General features: G+C 36.7%; 1 protein-coding gene and 1 non-coding gene across 2 annotated transcripts in view; one reads left to right on the top strand and one right to left on the bottom strand.

Annotated features, from left to right (window-relative positions):
* SPATA16 (spermatogenesis associated 16) overlaps positions 1–23614 on the top strand; it is a 244465-nt gene that overhangs the window by 31477 nt on the left and 189374 nt on the right. The window lies entirely within an intron of this gene.
* On the bottom strand, positions 4187–4293 carry LOC122676193. Its single transcript, XR_006335477.1, has one exon. It is a non-coding gene; the product is annotated as a U6 spliceosomal RNA (small nuclear RNA).

The following is a 23614-nucleotide window of genomic DNA, read 5'->3' as shown; positions in this document are numbered from 1 at the left end:
GTTGAGCTTTAAACCAACTTTTAAGTAAGCACTAATTAAATAAAAATAATCTCTACAAGAGCAAGATTTGTCATTGTAAGAAAAAGGTATGTTAATACCCCTAACATTCACTGGCTGTTTCAGCCTGACATAGCACTAGATGCAGGGGATACAGATATATTTAAAACTTAGTCCCTGCCCTCAAGGGGGTTTTCTCATTGTGGTAGAGTGTCAGGGAAGGAGATGACTGGGAGAATTTTTCTATAAATAAGACTACATCTGTATCACATCTGTGAATGAACGAAGAATCACATTTCATATAAAAATATTATAAACTTTGAAAATCCCTGACATGATTTCAATCACCTAGATGTGACATTAAATATACTTGTATGGGATGCCCAAACTCGCTCTCAGAGAGCCTGAGATACAACTGTCTGGGGTTCAGACAATGACCATGCTTGGGGCACTGGTATTTTTAAGTTCCTAGAATAGTTAAAAACAGTTGAGAACTGCTAGCATAGAAGATCTTTCTTCTATTTACCTACAATAGATGTTAACCCATGTGTGCTTTTTAAAAGGGAACTGAGAGAAATAATATCTAAACATTCTAAAGCTATTATAAAGCATCAATTAAAAAGGTAAATATTACTGTCTTGAAAATTTATTCTTTGGAAATTTACATTTAAAACAATCTTCTCATATTCACTTAAAAAGCAAATGAACTTAGTGATTACTTTTCTATAACACTAATAAAATAGGTTGATACTAAACACCAGTCAGTGATTGGTGAGAATGTTCCTCTAAATTTATCCCATTAGTGATTACTGCACAAAAAATAATTATTAATCCATAGGAAGCTGAGCAAGATCTCTTTAGTGAACAGGATCATTTTCACAGTTTATGAGTTGTTGTTAGGGGTTTGTTTCAAATTACAGTAAATGTTAGTGTATTTTTAAATGCAGTTACTTCTGTTTACACTGTTGTGAATCAAAACTTAACCAACTCACTCACTGAAACCTTGCAGAACCCTACATTGTAGTTGAACTTGATGATTCCATTCTGAGGTTCACACACATTTAAAAAAATTATTCTTATCCAAATATGGATAATATTGCCCAACATTTCTCTATCTAACTTTCTACATTTCTTGCAAGGCTTCCCAGGCCAGATACAGTTGAAAACCGCAATTTTTTCTCTCCCCTACTCCTTTCCAGCCTTCATACACAACACAGTGTGATGTTCAAACAGACTCTGCATGTACCAAGCATATGAGATTCACTTAAATCCGTTCACAGGAATGTAGCACAGAGTAAGGTTGATTTTTTTGATTCAGATTATCTAGAAGAGAGGAAAAAAACTTTTATTTAATCACCTAGTTCACCTATTCTGTTGCCTCATTTGAGAGTCACTAAAATAGAGAACTTTCTTTCCACCTGAGAGATGATTCTGTTTCTATCAGAGAATAGGATGTAGACAGGCAGGGTGTGATACAGAAAAGGAAACAAACTTTCATTATACGGTCTCAGTATGGTTTCCCTATTTTGAATGAATTGTTATGAATACCAAGAACATTGGATTCATACATACTTGGATGCTACCACCAAAGTGTATTTTATATCCAGAAAGAAATAACTTCTGGAGAGCTTGTTTTAGGCTGTGCTGCTGCTGATGATTCAAATTATGCTACTAATCCATTAGTAATTAATCGCTGATTTTATGGGATAAGATTTACCAAGAAATCATCCACAAGTTAAGTGACTACTTCCTTACTACTTTCTATCAACTTGTCGGGTGATGTGGTGGTAAGAACACAGTATATAACAGGGATTTGGTTCTCAAGGAACTCAGATTCAAGCTATAGACAGAAGTTCTATAACTGTAAGGAAATTAGAAATCTATCAAGTGTTTCATGATGTGCAATGGCCGTGTAGAACAAAGATTTAGGATGAGAACATTTGATGAAGTTTGTGATACACATCTATGAGCATGAACTCTGGCAGGCACATCACCTATACTAACACTTCTAATTCTCACAGTAACCCAGTGAGTTGAGAACTATTATTATTCTCTATTAAAGATAAAAAGATAAGAATGCATAAAGTACTCATGGAAATGCTAAGAGGATGTGGGGTGAATTTAAAAGTTTGAATGATTCTGGGGGGGAAAAAAAGAATGGAAAACTGGAATGGGTAGAGGGGACAGAAACAGAGTGTGATATTTGAGATAAACATTATCAGTAGGATGGAGAACTTGAGGAAAGAAGCATGAAACTGAATAAGGACAGCAAAGAGATGGGCAGGCCGGAAGAAGGCATTATTATGAAACAAGGGTGAAGCAATAAAGCCAGATACAGGATGGTCTTAAAAGCCAGGCAGAGGAAATTGGAATTGGCCTTAAAGGCAATCAGTGAGTTCTAGGATAGGGAAGTAACAATGTAAAAAAAAAAAAAGGAAGGATTGAGAATCAGTGAAAAATATATTGAGTAGTTACTAATTTATCAACACTATGATGCTTACTACAAGATCTACAAGGAAGTATAAGATTTCAATTACAATATTATTGTTCTTTATCCTTTCTCCAGCTACATCTATAATATAACTATACTCTTCTTAGAGTAGACATTTTATTTGCCATGATCCAAGTATTGATTTTAGGGGGAAACAGTAGGGGGGGATGAGTAACTAAAGGAGAGGAACTAAAGAGAGAAACTAAGGAACTGAAAAGAGAAAACGCCAGGGTAAAACAGGAATACATAGAGTGTTATGGTAGAAAGGGCTTTCCTGGTGGTTCATCTGTTAAAGAATCTGCCTGCAATGCAGGAGACCTGGGTTCGATCCCTGGGTTGGGAAGATCCCCTGGAGGAGGGCATGGCAACTCACTCCAATATTCTGACCTGGAGAATCCCCATGGACAGAGAAGCCTGAAGGGCTACAGTCCATTGGGTCGCAAAGAGTCAGACATGCCTAAGCAGCTAAGCACAGCATGGTAGAAAGTCCAAGGCAGAATGGGAGAAATAAAGCTAGAAGAGCTAGTAGGTAGCCAGGAGGCAATGAGTACCCTGTCAAGATCTTGGACATTATTCAGTAAATAACAGGAGGTCTCCCAAAAGGATTAATGTGGGGAAAGGTGGTGTCAATTGCATGTTTATTTTTGTTATATCACTCTAGTGTATGTAGACAACAAAGACAGTGCTCAGTCTCTGGGTTATACATTATTGGATAGAAAGAAGAGTTTTCATGAATTGAGGGTAATTTGAGCGAATTTCTAAATTTTTTAATTGAATTGAAAGCAGTTGGAGAATTTGAGAAAGACTGGATAGACCACAGAGACAAATTAGACAAAAGACTAAATCCTCGAGGCCTCCCTCAGAAGAGGGACCAAGAATTCATAGTGAGAGCAAACTGCAAAGTTATATGATTTTCGACAATGTGTCTCTGTGCATCCAAAAATTTTCATTGACTCAAGACTTGAGGTTTTGATAAAATGGATGAGAGGGCAGAATTATTGTGATTAGTGATGACAGAATGGTCGTCTTAGTGGACTATGGCTCTCAGCTGGGCAGGAAAGGACAGAATAGAGAGGGTGTAATGGTCCAGGGACGGACAGTTAAAGGAAAGGCATTTGAGGATAAGAGAGTGAAAGAGCTGAAAACCTAGGAGGTTTGGCCAAGGAGTAGTCCTGGAGTATAAGATTTGAGAGATGAAGTTCCACGAGATTGGGTTACTAAATGAGAGTTCAGGAGTTTCAAAAAAAAGTGAGAAGCCAGGATATTAGACGAGTCACTTTCACAGCTGGATATTGAATATCTGAAGTCACTCAGGAGGATTCTGGGACAAAGAGCAAAGAGGAGCCATAATCCAGGTGTCAAAGCTTAGTAAATGTGAGGAAATAGTCATGAATCTGATAGAGTTATGATAGAACAGCTAGATGACACTTTTGTTGGGGGGTTTTTGTTTTGTTTTGTTTTTGTTTTTTTTGGTGACAGGCTCAGCAAGCCTTAGTATGAAAGAAAAGAAGTGGAAAGACGGTTTTCATGTCCAACAAAGTTAAGGGTCATTTTCTTCTTTTGGTTACTTGTACCTCTTCTGTGTCCTTTTTTTCTATGTATGTACAACTAATCACTAAGCAGAAGGCAGTAAGAATTATTAGAATTATGTAAACTGCTGCGATGATAAATCGCTTTTCTTTTTTTTTTTCTTTTATAAAAAATATGGAACGCTTCACGAATTTGCGTGTCATCCTTGCGCAGGGGCCATGCTAATCTTCTCTGTATCGCTCCAATTCCAGTATATGTGCTGCCGAAGCGAGCACTAAATCGCTTTTATAATATACCCTTAAAGTTAGTCAGCAAGGTTGTTTTTATATCTTGGCATGTTCATTTATATTTATGGGATTTTTCTCTCCTTTTTTGATACTAGGACTATTATTGAATAATTGTTTTTGACTACTTTAGGAGGAAATATATCAATACATATGCATATAGAGATAAGCACATCTTTTTAATAAAGGAATTATCCTAACTTGAGTGCTTAAAAAATCAGGATATTGATAGATAAGAATTCTCAGTAGTTTTATTAACATTGTGTGTGTGTGTGTACTGTGTGTTTTTAGTATACTCTATTTGGGATGTTTCCTAGAATACTGGCTTTGTGATGGGGTGGTAATTATGTGCTGGCATGAAGGTTTTAAACAACAAATACATGTTCTTAAATACCAAACATAATGGTGAAAAATGAAAATTAACCTAACAGTCAACATTCACACCTTCTGATGCCTTCATAAGGGGTGAATGTTGAAAGCTGGTAACCTCACACCACTTGGTTCTTTTGTTTTTATTTTAATTGTTTTCTAACTTTAAAACTTCACTCAGCAATGGCCCAAACAAAAGATACCTGAAGTATAGTAGCTCAGCCCTGATCTGAATCTTAAGTTAGGAATGAAGGAAATGCCCTACTGTGTGCATGCCTTATGGAAGCAGCAATCAAGTATATCCACTTAAACAAAAGAAGTAAGTAAAATATGATCTCTTAACACCACAGATGCATATCAGCTTAGAGTACAGGAAGCCATTGCTGGCACCATGGACCTGCTCAGCATTTCTGGCTCCCATAGAGTCATCCTCATGGCTACGTTAAAACTGCGTTACTATATATTTCTGTCTACCTTAGCGGCATGAATACTGAGGGCGTATTCTAAAGCAGGTTCCTACCAGTAAGTGATGGATTTAGGCAGAATTCTCAGAGGTGGCATCCAGGGAGCAGGATCTTATATGTGGGGATTTCCATTTATGGCATCACACAGTTGTAGCACTGCCATTAGTTAATTCAGGCTGTCAAAGGAGGAATGTGAAAAAATGAAAAAGAATGCCAAAAGGCTTAGCTGAAGCTGGAGGGAGGGGTAGGTGGCTGTGATAGGTTTTTGACCTCCACTTAAGTGCACCCTGATGACAGTAACATGCACAGTGGAATCCTTGGGTCAATTAGCAGCTCACTGCCACACATCATGACTCTCTCTAGTGTGAGGTGGGTCGCTCACTGCATTCGGATTATGTATTTGAAGTTTCTCACTTACTTTTCTGAATAGGTAATATATTCATATAGTTCAAAATTTAAGAGGTATAAAATAGTATGCAAATGACTCCTTTCTAGCCCTCTCCTCCAGCCAGCCAATTTCCCTCCAAATGGTCAATCATTGTTTATCTTTTAAGTTAATAAATACAAGCAATATGGAAGTACATATTCTTTCTGCAACTTTTTTTTTTTTACCTAGAAATAAGTCTTAGATGCTGTTTTATATCAGCGTATATTTCACCATCTTATTCGTTGCCTAATATTTCAGCATATGGAAGATGCATATTCTCCATTGATGAACATTTGGATTGCTTCCAGTGTTTTGTTCTTAGAAATAGTGCTGTAATTAATAACCTTGTGCACATGTCATTTTGAATGAATGCAGGCAGGTCTTTAGGAGACATTTCTCACATTAGAATCTAAGAGTTTGCACATTTTGAAATTTCAGTAATTACTGCCAAGCTACACTTCCATCAGCTTTGCATAAGACTTATTTTTCTTTATTCTCACCAAACCAGTATGTTATCCAATTTTTAATCTTTTCCAAAATAATAGCCTTTTAAAAATCAGTACAAAACAAATTTTCATTTTTTTTTTACTGTGTATGAGTTGAGAATCTTTTACTATGTCTAAGCACCATTGGCTTTTCTGTGTATTTCTGTGCTATAAACTCCAAATTTCTAATGGACTGTTGGTGTTGTCTTGGGAGTGTGATGGTTTTAAATTCAAAACAAGTCTGAAAAGTACCTTGTGGGCAAGTAAGTTTTCCCTTATATAATTCTGGTGATTCTTTGCAGAGTAGGAGAAAACGACTTCCTTTACTTTGCATTGGGTTATAAACTTGCATTAGAACTCAATTACCATCCTTTAGGAGCACCAATGCTGACCTGATTGGCCATTTCTTACAGTGTGAGGTAAATGTCTTTAAAATGAAGTGCATGCTCATATTTTCAAGAAATGGGAGAGTAGTTAAGCAATAACATTTAGAAAAAAATATTCCTAGTCCATAAAAATCAGAACACTCTTTACTAGTAGTAAGGTTCTTGTATAAAAGCATAATTTCTCTTATATTTAGAGACTGTAAAATTTTTGGTCCTTTAGGAATTGTGTATTATTTGAAATTGTAATATTTTAGATTTTGATGTTGTTTCTAACACACGAGGTCTAGTGTTGTCATCTCTCCTAGAAAATCCTTAGAGGGAAAATAAACATGCTAAAGGTAGATTTCACCTGGAATATTCATCTGATAATGTGTTTTATAGGTAGCATATGGTAGTCCTGCTATATGAATTCTGGATGAATTTTTCCTTGTTCAAATTTGTTGAAAGTGTTATATTTTAATTAGTGTCTGGTGTAAACCATTGATTTCAAATAGAGGTGGTTTCAAACAATGTGATTCCTCCTATTTCGTATTTATTTTAGAACAAGAAACAAAGAGGCTGTCAATAATGGCTTGATCAATAATAATACCCAACTTGGAATTCCCGCTGACTGGTGGGAGTGATTTGATAGAATAGCCATCTGTCTTCCATGATATCACTGCTGAACTTTGAGTAGTAACTGCCTCCAGGATTACTGTTTTAAGAAAATATCTGAAATCTATAGATGTATTATAGATACACAGGTGACTTTAAAATTATTTTTATTCATTCTTTATCTCTAAGATACAATGGAGAGAAGAAACATTTCCATACCCAGCCCCCCCCAAAAATTGTTTTCTATTGTCCTGAAATTCCTTCCATTCAAATACTCAGAGGTTTAGTCTTAACTCTTGATTTTCTCTGTTGTTTGTGTGCTTAAGTCAGCATTTTTAAGTGGTTAATGTCTGCCAGCTATTTACTTACTACACCTCTTTCAGTTCTCACAACCACCCAAAGAAGTAGGATTATCATTAGACCCATTTTGCAGATAACAAAATTAAGCCTCTGGGAAGTCAAATAACTTGCTTAAGATCACCTATTAGTAGTAGAATTAGAGCCTGAACTTAGGACTATGTGTTTCCAAACACACTGTAACTATAACCATTACATAATGCTGCCTACTCAGTAGTTGAGCCACTTTACAAATAAATTCCTACATTGAACCATGAGTGGTATTCCAAATATTTTATAATCAACATAGCCAAATCACAGCATAATCATTAAAAGGGCATACACTAATAAACAGATGCCTACAACCAATGGCTGAATATGCGCTCAATAAATTTAGAAAAATCAAGTGGAAATGTTCTGAGGTGGCTATGAAGGGTCTATTACTCACCCCTGTGGCCTGCCCATCACAGGAAGAAGCTCCTTCCATCCTCACTTCTCCTTCCTACTCCCACTTCACAGAAATTGGTGTTTGATTAAAAAAAATAATAAACTCTCCTAAAGTCACATACTGATCCAATAGAAAAGCTTATATTCCTTTTACTAGTACCCTTTGTGATTAACTAGAGCTAAAGATACCCCACTCCGGTACTCTTGCCTGGAAAATCCCATGGATGGAGGAGCCTGGTGGGCTGCAGTTCATGGGGTTGCTAAGAGTCGGACACGACTAAGTGACTTCACTTTCACTTTTCACTTTCATGCATTGGAGAAGGAAATGGCAACCCACTCTAGTGTTCTTGCCTGGAGAATCCCAGGGATGGGGGAGACTGCTGGGCTGCCATCTATGGGGTTGCGTAGAGTCGGACACGACTGAAGCAGCTCAGCAGCAGCAGCAGCAACAGAACTAAAGATATAGAGCTAAAGTCCCTTGGACTGCAAGGAGATCAAACCAGTCAATCCTAAAGGAAATCAACCCTTTATTAATTGAAAGGACTGATGCTGAAGCTGAAACTCCAATACTCTGGCCATCTGATGGGAAGAGCTGACTCATTAGAAAAGACCCTGATACTATATATATTTCTAGGATCATTTCATAGGGAAACCTGTCCTGGTACATTTTAGCTTTTATATAAAAAAATATATACCTGCTAGATAATGTATGTCTGTCTTTTATGGTCATTTACTGAATGTTCACAACTATATACTTACAATTCCCCTTTAGCTCAAAATGACTTCCCTTTTCACAATGTTATATAGAATATATACAGAGTCCAAGAAGGGGTTTGACTTTAAACATTTATGATTCATTTATTTAACTAGTTACCAGGTAAACTGCTCAGTGGGAAATTGGATGTTATTCTTACTGTGAGAACATCAGACAAAATTAGACGGAAGTGTGTAGGACAAGCCTAGTGTGTTGGAGCCTCAATATATCAGTGATTGAACTAGTTAGTACCTTAATTCTTTTTTTTCCCCCCAGAAAGCACAAGTGTTAGCTTACTATACAAAGAAACATAAGTAAGATAAAAGCAAAGTAACAAGATTGAGGGCAGGAGGAGAAGGGTACAACAGAGGATGAGATGGTTGGATGGCATCACCAACTCAATGGACATGAGTTTAGGTGAACTTCAGGAACTGGTGATGGACAGGGAGGCCTGGCGTGCTGCAGTTCATGGGGTTGCAAAGAGTCAGACATGACTGAGTGACTGAACTGAACACAAGTGAAAAAGAGGACAAATAGAGAAGGGACAGAGAAAGTAGGATGGGAAAGAGGAAATAAAGTAAACCAAGAGACTTATTCTGTACTGATTAGAAACCAAGGTAAAAAGGGAAAAGGGATTCATTTAGTTAGTTAACTAATTCATTTACTAATTTTAAACAATACTGATCCATGAGAAGAGACAATCTCTTTATTATTACCAAGATCTAAAAGAAATCTATTACATAGGAATCTTTATGAGGAATATCAATTCTTTTGAGGTCACTGATTTGGAAATATTAGTATAATTTTGGAGTATGCAAAGGCAATGGCTGTTTTTGTCTCAAAAAGAATAACTTTTGAAGGTTTTTATCTTGTGGCATTTGCATGCTGAATATAATTTAATACTTCCAGTATGATTATGTACATGTTAATCTCTGGGAAATTTTTATTGCATAATGCAATGTCATTCAACAAAATTTTATTGTGTTCCTGTTCTATGTCAGGCAATGCATCAGGCTCTGGGGATGCAATCCATGGGGGTCTCCCTTCATGAGGATTCTCATTCAGAAATAAAAAAGACAATGAAAATGAAATGTGGTGTGTGTTCCAATGAAGGAAGAATGAGATGCCATGGCATATGACATCATCTAGAGCTGTAGTTCCTAGATTTTTTATTTCATGAATGAGCATAAAAATTTTAAATATAGATTGCCAACATTTTATTAGCCAAGATGTTTGCAAGATGTACAGAAAAAACCTAAAGAACCTTGGAAAGTTGTCCATGAATATGCCTATGCTGCATCTGCTTTTAATAACCTGATCTGCAGTTTCTCAAATATGGGGACAAGGTCTTCAAACATCATTTTAAAATCAATTCATTTTAAGTTAAAAGCTTTGTTTTTCACTTTACAAATATAAGTTTTTCAACTTCTTTTTACTTGATCAAGTCAACCTTTATTTATACATTGCACTGAATTATTTTTCTAGTGCCTATTCTGTTCCCTGTTTCCCTTTACTTATCATCAGATAGTTCTAAATGAAAACATGTTATTTTTGGCTAGCTTAATACACAAACGACTAATGCAAAAACACAGCTTGACCTCAGTTCATAATGAGGAAATATTAGCAAATTTACTAATGAGGGCACTCATACAAACAGGTAATTATGAAGAAAACCAAGTGCCAATATGACCCTAATGTGAAATGTGGTTCTGTGAGAACAGAGACTGAGAAAACAGACAAATTCATTTCTGCTTATTAAATCCAAACCCATTCTGAGAGCAAAAGATGGCTGTAAAGTTAGAGACCCAGTTAAAAAAACAAATGATTATATTTTATATTAGAAGTACCAACATTCATAAATTTGCTTATTCCCCCATTGCTGACATTCTTTTAAGTTAAAGTTACTCATTAGGTATATTTCCCCTAGTTTTAAGGGCAAAGAAGGCTATAAGGAAAATATTAAACTAATGATAAAAATGAGCTAGATCAGAAGGAAAAGGAATACATTTTAGCCTCTATGTGCAGAAAAGATGGTAGTAGATGCATATCAATAAGGCATGTTCTTTGAGCAACTTTTTCCCCAGACGTGGTAATGCATAAGGTGAGTTGTCAATATTCTCCCATCTAATTGTCCTGAGACCAACAGTGTGATTCAGACTAAGGGCAAGACAGCAGTCTTTATTCCTAAAAGGGAATTGCTCAGAAGCCAACTGGATTATATTTATACTCGACATACGTAACAATCACAATCTTGCCACTCATAATTTTTTATCTCATTAACACCTCTGAAAAACTAAAGCACCATCCCTACTTTTACTATATTCTTGTGCTTTAATAGATTATTGCTCTCATGTTAAATTCATCAATTTGTATACTGTGCTGACAAAAGAAGCACAAATTGCCAAAGAGCATGACAAACTGCAGCTGCTTTCCTTGACAAGTACAATGCTGTAGCAATTCACTGGAAGGCATTCAGGAACTGCAATCAGAAAACCTGCCTTTTCAATCTGGCTCCTTCCCATCTAATCCCTGTGAATTCTATGCCTCAGTTTCCTCATTTGTGAAGAAATGATCTCAGGGTGACATGACATGGTGATGTGGAAGCACCTTAATTCATAAGGATACGCTTTATTTTTAATCTGAATTTCATTCGTGGGTTGTTTTTTTTTTGAACTGTCATTGGGGGAGCTCAGCAGCACCAGTTAACAACAGGACTTTTAGTAAAGACACATCTGAAAAATAAAGAGTGTGATTGCAATCCACAGTTCCAACCTGCAGGTCAGAAATCACAAACCCAGCCACGCCTGAGGGCCTGCTGTGTGGAAAGGGCTGCGTGAGCTGAATCCAGGAGGAACAGTTTACTAGCTCCTCCCCATCTCCTCATGCCTGGTGTCCCAATCCCTTCCTTGTTGCTCATCAATGACTCCCCAGTGCCTTTCTCACTCCTGATTGCAACAGGCTTACCTGCAAAACCCCTGACAGTGACAGCTCCTCATCCTTGCCTCTCATGTCCTGACACCAAGAAACTGCCACCACCGTTTGTTCAGGTTCCCTCAAGTCACAGAGATGCCCCTCTTCAGAGCCTCTGCTGGCTCATTTCCCGCAGAAACTAACGGGTCCTATCCTTGCTTCCCCTGACGGCTGTCACTGATGCAGACAATCATGCTCTCCATCTCAGCTGTTGACTCCGAGGCCTCCTCTGCCTCTCAGCTCTTTTCCTGAAGCTTCCTCTCAGGCACTAATTTCCTCAGCCACCCACAGATAAGAACATTTCAATAGCTAAGCTGAGATAAACTTGCAGGGTCCATCAGATGCAGCCTTCTGCCTGTAAAGAAGAGAAGGCACCACACAAGATGTGTGTTTCCACAGCCTGTCAGCGTTCCCTCTAACTTCTAGTCACAACCTGAAGAAAATTATTCCTCTGAAAGTTAAGTTCGTCTCTTATGTCCAAACCAATTCTCTACCCCGGTAGTTTGAGTCTTGTTTTCCTTTCTTTGGTCTCCTCTGATGTACTTGTCTCTGATTTGGGCATGAGATAGAGGGAATCTCAAAGTTCAGAAGTCTTCTGGTCCTATTACATATCTACTTTTAAAAATAGCATCATCACCACCAATGGGTTTTGCAGCCTGAAACAGAATTTACTTCATCGTAGGTGGTTGGTCCATCCTTGAACAGCTCTGCCCAGGAGAAGTGTTTAACCTGGGTTCGTGGAAACCTTCCTTCCTGAGTGTTACATCTTCTGGTTATACTTTCTCCCATCAGGACATCACAGTAGCTTCCATGGTCACTCACCTGCTAGTACTATTCATCACTTCTTCTCCAGCTTCTGGCAAAGGCTCCCAAAGCATAGCAGTCTCCTAAACATTTGTTGAATGAATGAGTGAGTGAGTAAATAAATAAATGTCTGGGGCCTTTTCTAGAGGACTGCAGTTTGTATCTAAGACATATATGAAATATAATTTGGGTCTTCTCCAGGCTAAAAGTCCTCAGTTTTTATAAGGAAATTTTCAGGTTACATTTCCTTTCCTCTGGGCTTTCTCCAGTGTGTCTAAATTTATCTTAGTAAACAATATAAAAATTAAAAATAAAAATTACATGAAAATATAAATATAAATCATGGTAAAAAAAAATATATATATATATATATATAAATTTCAGGCTTCCCTGGTGGCTCAGTGGTAAAGAATCTGCCTGCCAGAGGAGGAGACACAGATTCGATCCCTGATCCAGGAAGATCCCACATGCCACGGAGCAATTAAGCGCATGTGTCGCAACTACTGAGCCCATGCTTCAGAACCCAGGAGCCACAACTACTGAGCCCATGTGCCCGAGAGCCTGTGCTCCACAGCAGGAAAAGCCCCTGCAATGAGAAGCCCACGCGGCGCAACTAGAGAGTAGTCCCCGCTCACTACAACCAGAGAAAAGTGTGCACATCAACGAAGTCCCAGCACAGCCAAAAAAAAAAAAAAAGAAAAGAAACATTTTTTGATATAAGTTATATTAAATATACATTTATGTATATGACTATATATAATCATATGGGTGTGAGTATAAAATTTGGTTACTCTACTTTTCTAAATAAAGTTACATCAATGTATAGAGCATGAGCAAACAAAAACTAATTTAACAGAAAAAAATATCCTTTGGCACTCAAAATCTACTCATACCTAAGTGGTTTTATTTAATATTATTAAACTTTTAGTTTTGGACAGAGGCTTTGCTATATCGTTAAATTATTTTTAAAAGAAAAAGCTGAACCACAAGTCTACCACCCTGATGCAGTTGTCATTTTTCTGTTTTGCCCATCTTTTTCATACATAAAAATAACTGTTATTATAAATACATGGTATACATTATGCATTGTATTTTTTTACTTAAAATTATATTGCACATATTTTTCATATTATCATTAATCCTTATTATAATTTTATCAGCTTATAGTATAATACTTCATCAACTTGATATACTATAACCATTTCCCAATTAGTACTGATTAAAATGCTTCAGTTTCTTAATAGAGAATTGTTAGGAATACTGCCTACATATAGATTTTCTTCCTAAATATCTTGTCAAATTTTAAAATATTCCCTTCTCTCTATTATCATTTGAAAGGATTTTTAAGTTTCTATGTATATGAGTTTTAATTATATGTATGCTATTTATTTCCAGTTTTATATCAATGTAGTAAAAAGCTGAAGCCTATAAAACTTTGACTTTTTTTTAATTAAAATTATTCATTAAGCCCCAAAACATTATAATTTTTATAAATTTCACAGATATATTTTAAAAGATGTAGCCTGTTTTAAAGATGATTAGCATTTTTTTCAATCCAAAAACATTTATAAATACCTAATTGATGCCAGGCACCATGTTAGGAACCTATGAAACACGAATGAACAAGACAGATCCAGTGCTTACAGCGTTAAGAAAAAGAGAAGTGAGAAAAAACTGTGATAAGTGTTAGGATAGGATGGTTCAAGGCACCACTACCCTTAGACTCAGACAGAAAGGGTCTTTGGCCTCAGTCCTAGGTTTCAGAGAAACTCTCTCCGCCCCCTACTCCACCACCCACAGTCCCCCTTCTCACCAGGCAAGGAGACAGCAGACATCTGTGAGATATCTTGACATGTCCATCTGGAGCTCACAATCCCTACTAGACTCTCCTCTGAGTAACAGAGATGCCAGAATTTCCTCCTTGAATGGTCTAAGCCCACTCCTAGGGCCAGAGCAGATGTCTCTGTATTCACCTACTGAATGTTGAGCTTATGCTTATATGCCCAGCAAAGGACAGGTAAAACACAGTGTTTGGGGAAGGCTGTGAACAGGGCTTGCATGTGTGGTCTGAGTGGTCCACACACAGGCAGAGGAATCCCTTGGCAGCTCCGGTTGGAGGCAGGAGGGGGAAGGGAAAAAGAAAAAGGAGTGCCCACAGACTTTAGACAAGGGCCAGGGCCACTTCTCCCCCAAAGTCATGTCCTAGAACAGAGCTCTGAAGATTCTGAAAATTCTAATTTGAACCTTGTTTTCCAGGTGGTTTTGAGGATATATTTGTCATGGTAGGAGGATGGAACATATTTTATTTAACGGGTTGCTAGCTTGATTGATAGTTTTAAAATATTTAGACAAAGGGCATGTAGTACTTCATTTGTATTCTTGCCCCAGGCCTTGCAAATGTTGAGGCAGATCTGGTATGTGGTGCCATGGGGACACCTAACAGGAGGATCTAATCTTATATGGGGGCACCATAGATGGGGGCCTCTCAGAGTAAATCATGGTTCAGTAGCCTGAATCACGGATCAGCCAGAGGATATTCTACTTATATAACTACCACATTTATAGACTAAAGGTGGAAAAGTCATATGTTCATCCTAATAAATGCCGAACAAAATGTATTTGATGAATTGAAACAGTCATGTTTAAATTAGTACTTAATACTCTAGAATATTAAGGGCAGGAGGAGAAGGGGGTGACCAAGGATGAGATGGTTGGATGGCATCACCATCTCAATAGACATGAGTTTTAGCAAGCTCTGGGAGACAGTGAAGGACAGGGAAGCCTAGTGTGCTGTAGTTCACGGGGTTGCAAAGAGTCACACACAATTTAGCAACTGAACAACTCCTGTGGAATAACAGCATGGCACAATAAATGCTTTGTGTATATGAAAGTAAACATTGACATCACACATAAATGTTAAATACCAACAATGTTCCCTTGAAATTTAACCAAAGACAAGAATGCATCTATCACTCAATTATTTAACATGGATCTTAAATTTCTAGGCAATTCATTTGGCAGATGTTAATTTCTTTTCCCTTTTCCAGCAGTTTAATGAACATTTTTGAAGTGAGAACTGTGTTGTGTCATTTACTCCACAACCTTTTTAAAGTCCTTTATCTTTTTCTGGTTTGTCATCATTGTTGTTGCTGACCTATATCCCGTTTTGAAGGCACAAGTTCCATAAAATTACTACCTGCTTGTTAAAATACACTTTTGTGTATTTTGAATTTTCCTCTTTCAAGATTCAACAGAGGCCTCCATTTTCCTCCTTATGATTTTGTATTTGTTTGGTCAACCATCGCCTGGAGCTGGTGTTTAGACCAGGAAGCGACTCATTATTCTTCCAAATGGTTCCTGTGTCTCAGTTATTAATCTGCATCAGCTGGAGGCAAATAGCATTCCCTCTACCCTCCAGTCTTAACACATAATCAGGAACTTGGCAGAGGAAAAGAGTGGTGGTGGAAGTTCTGGCCTGACTGGCTATGAGAAGCAAGCAGTTAATTGAATAGAAACAAGTCATATGGCATTTTTAATTTGAGTAAGAATACAAGTCTATTTTAAAGTTGTTTGCCTGGTCACTGCCAGGCATCTGTTAGCTACTGTGCTTGCAGGTTCATTCTCTCTCTCTCTCTCTGTCTCATTCCCTCTCTCTGACTCTCCTATTTCTCAACTATAAATTCCCAGATAAGACTTTGATTTTTGATACTTGATAAACAGTTTATTCTTAAATGAACTATAAGGGAAAGACATCTTTATGAAGCAGCAGCTTTGGTGTTCCTTTCTCACTCCTTCTCCAATTTTACAATAGAACACGTGAGAACTGGGCTGCTGCCTGTTCTCAAAGTACATTTTCAGAGAATTTATCATATTCTGAGCCTGTAGCAGATATAATTTTCCTCCCCCAACAATTTAGGACCCTTGATCACTTGGGGGACATCAAGCATGTTTATGCAGAACTCTCCAGCTTTAACAAGAAGGCAGGACTTGAAGACATCTGCTTTGGATCTTCCCTGCAGGACCATTTTATAAGTTCATAAATCAGGGAATCCATTCAGGAGTTGTCTAGTGTTTGCTTAAAATCAGTCTTGGCAAGAACAGAAGTTGCCTAAATTTGATTCTCCCATTAGGCAAATATAATTTTGACAGCAAAAGTGATATCCAAGATATTATTTCTGTAAAATGATAAAATTCTCCGTGGTGGCTTCCCCACATGTCTCCACTGGATCTCACTTCTCCCCACCCTCCTCCTTCCTTTCTTCATCCCGATTCACATCCACAGCCCTAGGTCTCAGTAAGAACAATCAAATGGCAGGTGATGGTCCTGAAGTGGCTTCACTTAGCACTGGAATCTCCACATGAAAAGCCCATTCTTGGTTTCTCCTCCTTGACAGAGAGGGCTCCAGTCACCTCTGCAGTGCGCAGAGTGATATCATTTCTGACTCTCCAGGGTCTGCCTAGTCTTTAACTGCTTGATCCTCTGAGGAATTTCTTTTCTGATTCCTCCTTTCTGCAGAGTAATTCAGTGGATTCTGGTAAAAGAAGTCCTAGCCTGGGTTTAGGGAATCTCTTACCTTAATGAAGGTGTTAGTCACTTCAGTCTCTTTGGAACCCCATGGACTGTAGCCCGCAAGGCTCTCCTGTCCATGGAATTCTCCGGGCAAGAATACTGGAGTGGATTGTCAGTCCCTACTCTAGGGCTCTTACCTGAGGGCGTTGCCAAAACACAAGACTTGTGTTCTATCCCTTCCCAGGCTTCTGTTCTAGAAAATCATGTTGCATACAACCCCAAACACTCAGTGCATAAAGAAAAGAACATTAAAACTGCAAATAATTCCATGACTCAACGATGACAAACATTGTTGATATTTTAGGGTATGGTGTGGCATGGTATAGTGTCGTGTGGTATGGAATATGTAAATATATGAGACATGAATTATATGAAATAATTTATAAAAATTGTTTTATATAAACATTGTTTATATAAAATTCAGTTTTAAATAGATGTCATGTATTTTTGTTTGCTATATCTGGAACCCCTATTACAGTTCTAATCACAACAAACTTGTTTTCCTTCACATACACCCTCACCAATAATTCCACATTTTCAAAAATTAAGAATTATTAAAATAACATTTCAGGAATAATTTTGCTGAGAACATTAATAACATTTTGCTACTCATACACTGGGTGGGAAAACTGTTTCCTTTATTGATTAATAGTAGGTTAATGAATTAAATGAGAGAAATTTTGGTTTATAATTTTTGTGTTATTGATTGGGAATTATAGCTTTAACATGTACTGTTTGATCACTGAATATGATTATTTCTGTTGACTCAATACTAAGTGATGAAAGAAAACATTTTAAAGTAAATAAAAGATAAAGAGGAAATAAATTCATATGGAAAAGATGTAGTAATATCATTGTTTTTTCTTCCCTTATGTATTAAAAAAAGACACAATTTTTATAACATACAAAGAAAAAATGTTATTTTATCAATGATGGGGTTTCATTTTAGGGAAGGGGCCTTGGAGATTATTTTTAATTTTTTGACCTATTTTAAAAGAGGATTTCATCATGGACATGCTTTTTTATGTTCACCATATTATCATCAATAATGCATTCCTTGAAACTAGCAGTGATTTCAAATCATAATGAGGACTGCATACACAATATTTGTGACTTGTCAAGCTCGCAAGAAATACCGAGAATTGCACCTGAACTTCTGCCCTATCTATATCAACTCACTGTCAATCTTTTGACAGTATCATATTTCAGACAGTAACTTTATAAACTTGGGCACCTAGAGAAATTCTTTAACAAACTAAAGTGTTTTCAGGGTGACATTAATGATAGACATTTTTAGATATCACATGTAGGCTGGAATTGCAAAATGGGTTTGTACGGCAAACTTTCCCACGTTCTTGTAATTAGTGTAACCAGAATAGATGGAAAAGAACAGCAAGAAGATTTCCTTCTCATCTGCAGACCTGTTTCCTTCTATTCATCACTACCAAACACTAGTGTGAAAGATAGCCGTCAAGGTTGGGCAATGGAGAGTCTGCAGCTGCTCAATGGGTATTTTTGGAAAGTGACGTGGCCTCAGGACTCACAAGGACCCTGAAGGAAGATCCGTAATACTAATTAGGGGGAAAGCAATTCTCATTCATCTGGCTTATCCTGATATCATTTCTTGGCAGTAAAAAGAGACTAAGATAATGTGCAAATCTGACAGTTGGGAAGTCAATGAGTTAAAGTAGTACTTGATATCATCTCTCCTTTCTGGTCATCTGGCGTCAGTGTTAAGATGATTTTACATGGTCAGAATCACTCAGGTATGATCCACAGTTAATATGATGTGGCAACAACTAAAATAGAATCAGTGCATGTTGTTAGTTGGTTCAGTCTTCAGATATATTTAACCACCTGGTATGTTTTTATCCAAAGAACTCCTCATTCTAAAGATATGATGCTTTTAACTCTTTATTTTTTCTTCAAAACATGTCTTTTTAACTTTGTCATAACTGATAAGGGACAGATACACACATTTCCTATAGAAAGACATACATATTTCTGGTCTGGGACCTAGTACTAAAGTACCAGCACTGTAGTAATCAGTATTTAAATAGTAGATTATTTTAAAATGCAGTAGTTTACGTATGAAATAGATAACTAATAAAAAGCCTACTGTATAGCACAAGGCACTCTATCCAATACTCTGTAATGACCGATATGGAAACAGAATCTAAAAGAGCGAATATATGTATAACTGACTCCTTTTGCCATACAGCCAAAACACAACTATACTCCAATAACAATTTAAATAAGTAAAAGGCAGTAGTTAAGAGAATATCCTCAGGGCTCTGAGTTGTGTGAATTTGAATCCAAATTTAGTTGTTTACTATGGCTTTGTGACCTTGAGGAAGTTATTTAAACTGCCTACACCTGAAGTCATCTATAAAGTGAAAATAATATTGAATCTATAAGATAATACAAGTAAAGGGCTTAGCAGAGTTCATGGCATATGAAATAATATTATTCTGGTAATAAATGAAATTTAACAAATTTAAATTACTTTATGGTATAATTCACTACAGCAGTGTTATAATTATCACATTTCCTCATGAATTTTCTCCCCATCACATGTAGCTAGCTAAAATATTGAAGTAGGAATATATTTTCTCCTTCATACATTTTTCTCCTAGGGGTTCCTGCTATTAGTTAGCATATAGACAGACAGGAGATGGGAAGTGTTGTCTTCATGTTAAACCTGAATTTCCCAAACAAGGTCAACACCGAAACTCACTACCTATTTGTCTGGGTGAGTGTTTCCCTTTATTTTAGAAATGGAAAACATTTTCACAGAGCCTTTAGGAGACTCTGATGTGAGGGTATTCATTGGTGAGAGAAAAAGTAATCGTTCCCTTCTTGTGCACTTGGACTGAGAGCCATCAAAGTAAGTTATTACCTATTCTCACATCCCTTGAAATCTTGATTAGTTCTCTAGCAAAAGTACTCCTTTCCATTATATCTCCCCACCAGCTCTGGGAAACAGCATGCCTGCCTTTACATTGAAACTTTAGTGGTTGCGCTTTAAATAAAGTTTTATCCTTGTATGGAGAAATGACTTCCATGTACTATATAAACTTTTTTTTCTCTGCAAAGACTCATAAATTATTGCTTTAATAGTCCCTTCAGGAATTTAGATCCTCTTATCATTGCTTTTATGCCTCTTTCCCCCTAAAATATTTAAATTTGAAGACCATACTATTTTTCCTCAGCTCCCACCCTTTCCAGCATTTTTCAACTAGTCATGAGAGATGAAGTCTAATTTGTTACATGAACTATATACTTTAGGAATCAGAAAGCAAACGTTGTGAACAGAACAGCTCAGAAGGAAACATTCAAAGATAGGGGAAACACACTAAATTTGAAATGAGAAGAAATATTTTTAGTTTCTTCATCATCTGTTTATGAACCATGTGACCTCAGGCAGGTCACTAGATTTCTCTGAATCTTAGTTTTATCACCCACAAACTGGCAGTCAGTGGCTGTCTGACCTGCTTCTTAGAGCTTTGGTGAAGAGAAAATAAGACAATAATGGTTACACACGCCAGTATTCTTGCCTGGAGAATTCCATGGGAAAAGGAGCCCACGGGTCATAGTCCATGGGGTTGCAAAGAGTCAGACACGACTGAGTGATTAACACTTTCACTTTCATAAAGGTTTATATAAATTGCAAATCCCCATGAAAATATTTTTAGTAGTGTAGAATTAACTATTCAGCGCCTCTCCAGAAACTCTCTTGAAAGGTTCCAGAGCGTCTGCTGCCCCTTGGAACTGGGAGCCATGTACTGCCCTATCATATTCACTACACTAGAACATCATACACCACATAATCATTCTTTTGACATTAGAATATATAGATAAGAAAGGGATTATGCAGAAACATACTGACATTTTACCTCAAAGATAGTGAATCATTTTCCTTTATCCTATTTTTAAAAGCAAACTCTTAAAAAGTCACAATATTGATTAACACAGTCCCTTTATCCACATAATATAACATATTCTTCAAATGTTTTACTATCCCTGACTGGCCTTAAAATCTCAGATATTTAAAATAATTTTTTTTCATTTATAACATTCTATAAAAATTTTATGTGTAAAAGAATATTTCCTACTGAGCTAAAACTGTCCCAGTCTCGTGGGTGTTTTTAAAAAAGTGTTATTCTCCATAGCACAACATCAAGTTATTAGTTTAAACTTATATTCTGAGAAGTAAAGAAGGAAAATAATCATTGGTATTGATAATTTAAAACAAAAGAAAACAAAAAAACAAACTTAATACTAATTAGATTTTTATATCTGATATAACAGAAAGGATTAAATGACCCCAGAATACCGTTCTTCTTGGGCCTAAAAAAAAAAAAAAACAAAACTCTTGACACCCACAAACAGTAAGTTCCAGTGTGCTTTAAATATGTACACAAACATCTCTGAAATGCTTAAAAAGAGAATTTTAAAAGACAGTGAGACATGCTTAAATCTGACTAACATAATAGTAACATGAATAACATATAAACTGAAATAGAGTATACACTAGTTCACATCAATAATAAAATTACATTGCCTTCAGATCAGATGTGCTAACCCGGCTTCTTCCTCTCCTCAAATTCTTTTTAGAAACATTTATCTCAAAATTGGAGCATTAACCAGATGCCAGCCCCACTTGAACTAAGAAGTAAGAAAGATGGAAGTTGCCTTAGGATAGCATTTCCCAAAATGAACTTCACAAAATTCTGGGCTTCAAGATGTTCTTTTTTTTAAAAAAAAAAAAAAAAAAAGAGTTTGTTTCAGGAAAGGGATTCTACGGTCAAATAAGTTTGTGAAATACTGTTTGCCATATATTCCTCTTAGATATTTGCAGTATACATTAGTATGTTAAGTAGTTTTAGTACCTCTCTAGTTAGGTTTATCAGTAGCTTATTTGACCTGAGAAATGCTTTTAATGTAACAACTCCTTAAATTTCTGTGGAACATACAATTTCGGAACAGTTTCTGTCCTGAAAAAACTTCAGCATTACTGGAAGAAAAGGAAGAAACCAGTGGTAGTAGAGACCTAAACTTTTATTTTGTGTCACAACCCCCATGGCACACCTTCACATGAGTATGTGTGGTTGAGGAATTTGGGAAAGAAATTCTTAGGGAAATAAACATATTCCTCTGCTTGCAGTAGACTAAATTATTTGTTCCAATTCTTCACCCCACTCCCACCCAATCGTAGCATTATTATTCATCCATATCCTAGCCATGGGCTCAGCCCTTGCCATTGGGTGTGGCCATGTGACTTTCTTTGGCCAACAGGATGCTAGTGGACCTGACATGATTGAGGCTTTCAATGTGCTTATCCAGTTGTCTGGCTCTCTTCCACTCCTGCTTTTTCCATGAGAAGATCATGTCTCAGACAGCTGCTGTTACAAGTCATAGTTAACCCAGAGTTAAAACTACCAAGCTGAACACTGCCTAGAATGGCCAGTCTTAGCCAACCTATAGATGCGTGGACAGAAAATAGCTGCATATTGCCAGTGAGTTTAGGGGTAGTTTTTTCCTACTGTGTGTTCATGGAGTTTGCTCCAAAATAATTAAAACTGCTGTAAATGTCCATAATAGCTAAAAGAGAACATAAGAATGAAATCAAGTGATGTTTCATAGGGCAATGAATTTGTAGATTATTGTTTTATTAATTCCTTTTACTCTCAAATTCTTGAAAATGATGTCCTGTCAAAAGCATGTAATTGTTTGATATCTCACTTCTCTTAGTATGGTTATCCCGACATTTTTAAATAAAATACATACTCCCAGATAACCCAGCTTTCCCCCATTTAAACAAAATGAGCTAATGAAAAACATTTAATTCATATGAATGTAAATTTTAAAAGAAATACAACTGAAGATTAATATATAAAGACCAAAGATTCCACAAAAATCCCAATTATTATCAAATGTACTCAAAATATTAATTTTAGTTTTATAGCTATTCAGCAATGAGAATGAAGGAGTAGATCAAAAACTCCCCTGCTTACAGAACTAGTCACTCTGACATGACAACCTATAGTCCAGTAGGCCCTCACTGCAACCAGCAAGGCTTCATCCCTAGACTCCAGGCAAAGACCTGTGATCTTAACAAGAATTGTGCTTTTTCTCCCTAGAGAAACTCCACCATCTCTTTTCTTCATTCAAGTACATAATCTAGTCCTTCTTCTCTCCATTTTTACATGTTCCAGGCTCCTCTGCTTCTAGAATTAATGAACTGTCTATAAAATGGGTAATAGTAGGATTTCAGTGATTCTTATATGTAAAAGTGCCTTACCTGTTGCTTAATAAATGTTGATCCATCTCTCTGTCTTTCCCTGCCTGTCTTAACTATCTTCCCATTTCCTTAGTGGTAATCCAGTGAGGTATAGATAGATGGATAGATAGATACATACATATACAGATATTTAGAGATCACTGGACTGCTACATATATCTGTCTCACTGCATGTATGAATATTAAATAAGTAATCATAAGTAAGAAACTAACACTAATGATAACTGTTAAGATTCACATTTGTCCTTCTAGACGTGACTGTGACTCATTAATGGCCAGCCAAGGAAAATGCTATCTAAAAAATATAGGATCTAGGTGACGTGACAGACCTGGATTTAAATCAGTTTTAGAACTTACTGTCTGATAAGTTAGTACCCTCTCTTCAGCCAAGTTCCTTACCTAA

This window comes from Cervus elaphus, chromosome 19 (genome assembly GCF_910594005.1).
Source record: "Cervus elaphus chromosome 19, mCerEla1.1, whole genome shotgun sequence".
NCBI lineage: Eukaryota > Metazoa > Chordata > Mammalia > Artiodactyla > Cervidae > Cervus > Cervus elaphus.
The sequence above is the reverse complement of the archived record's forward strand: the minus strand, read 5'-3'. Positions and strand labels throughout refer to the sequence as shown.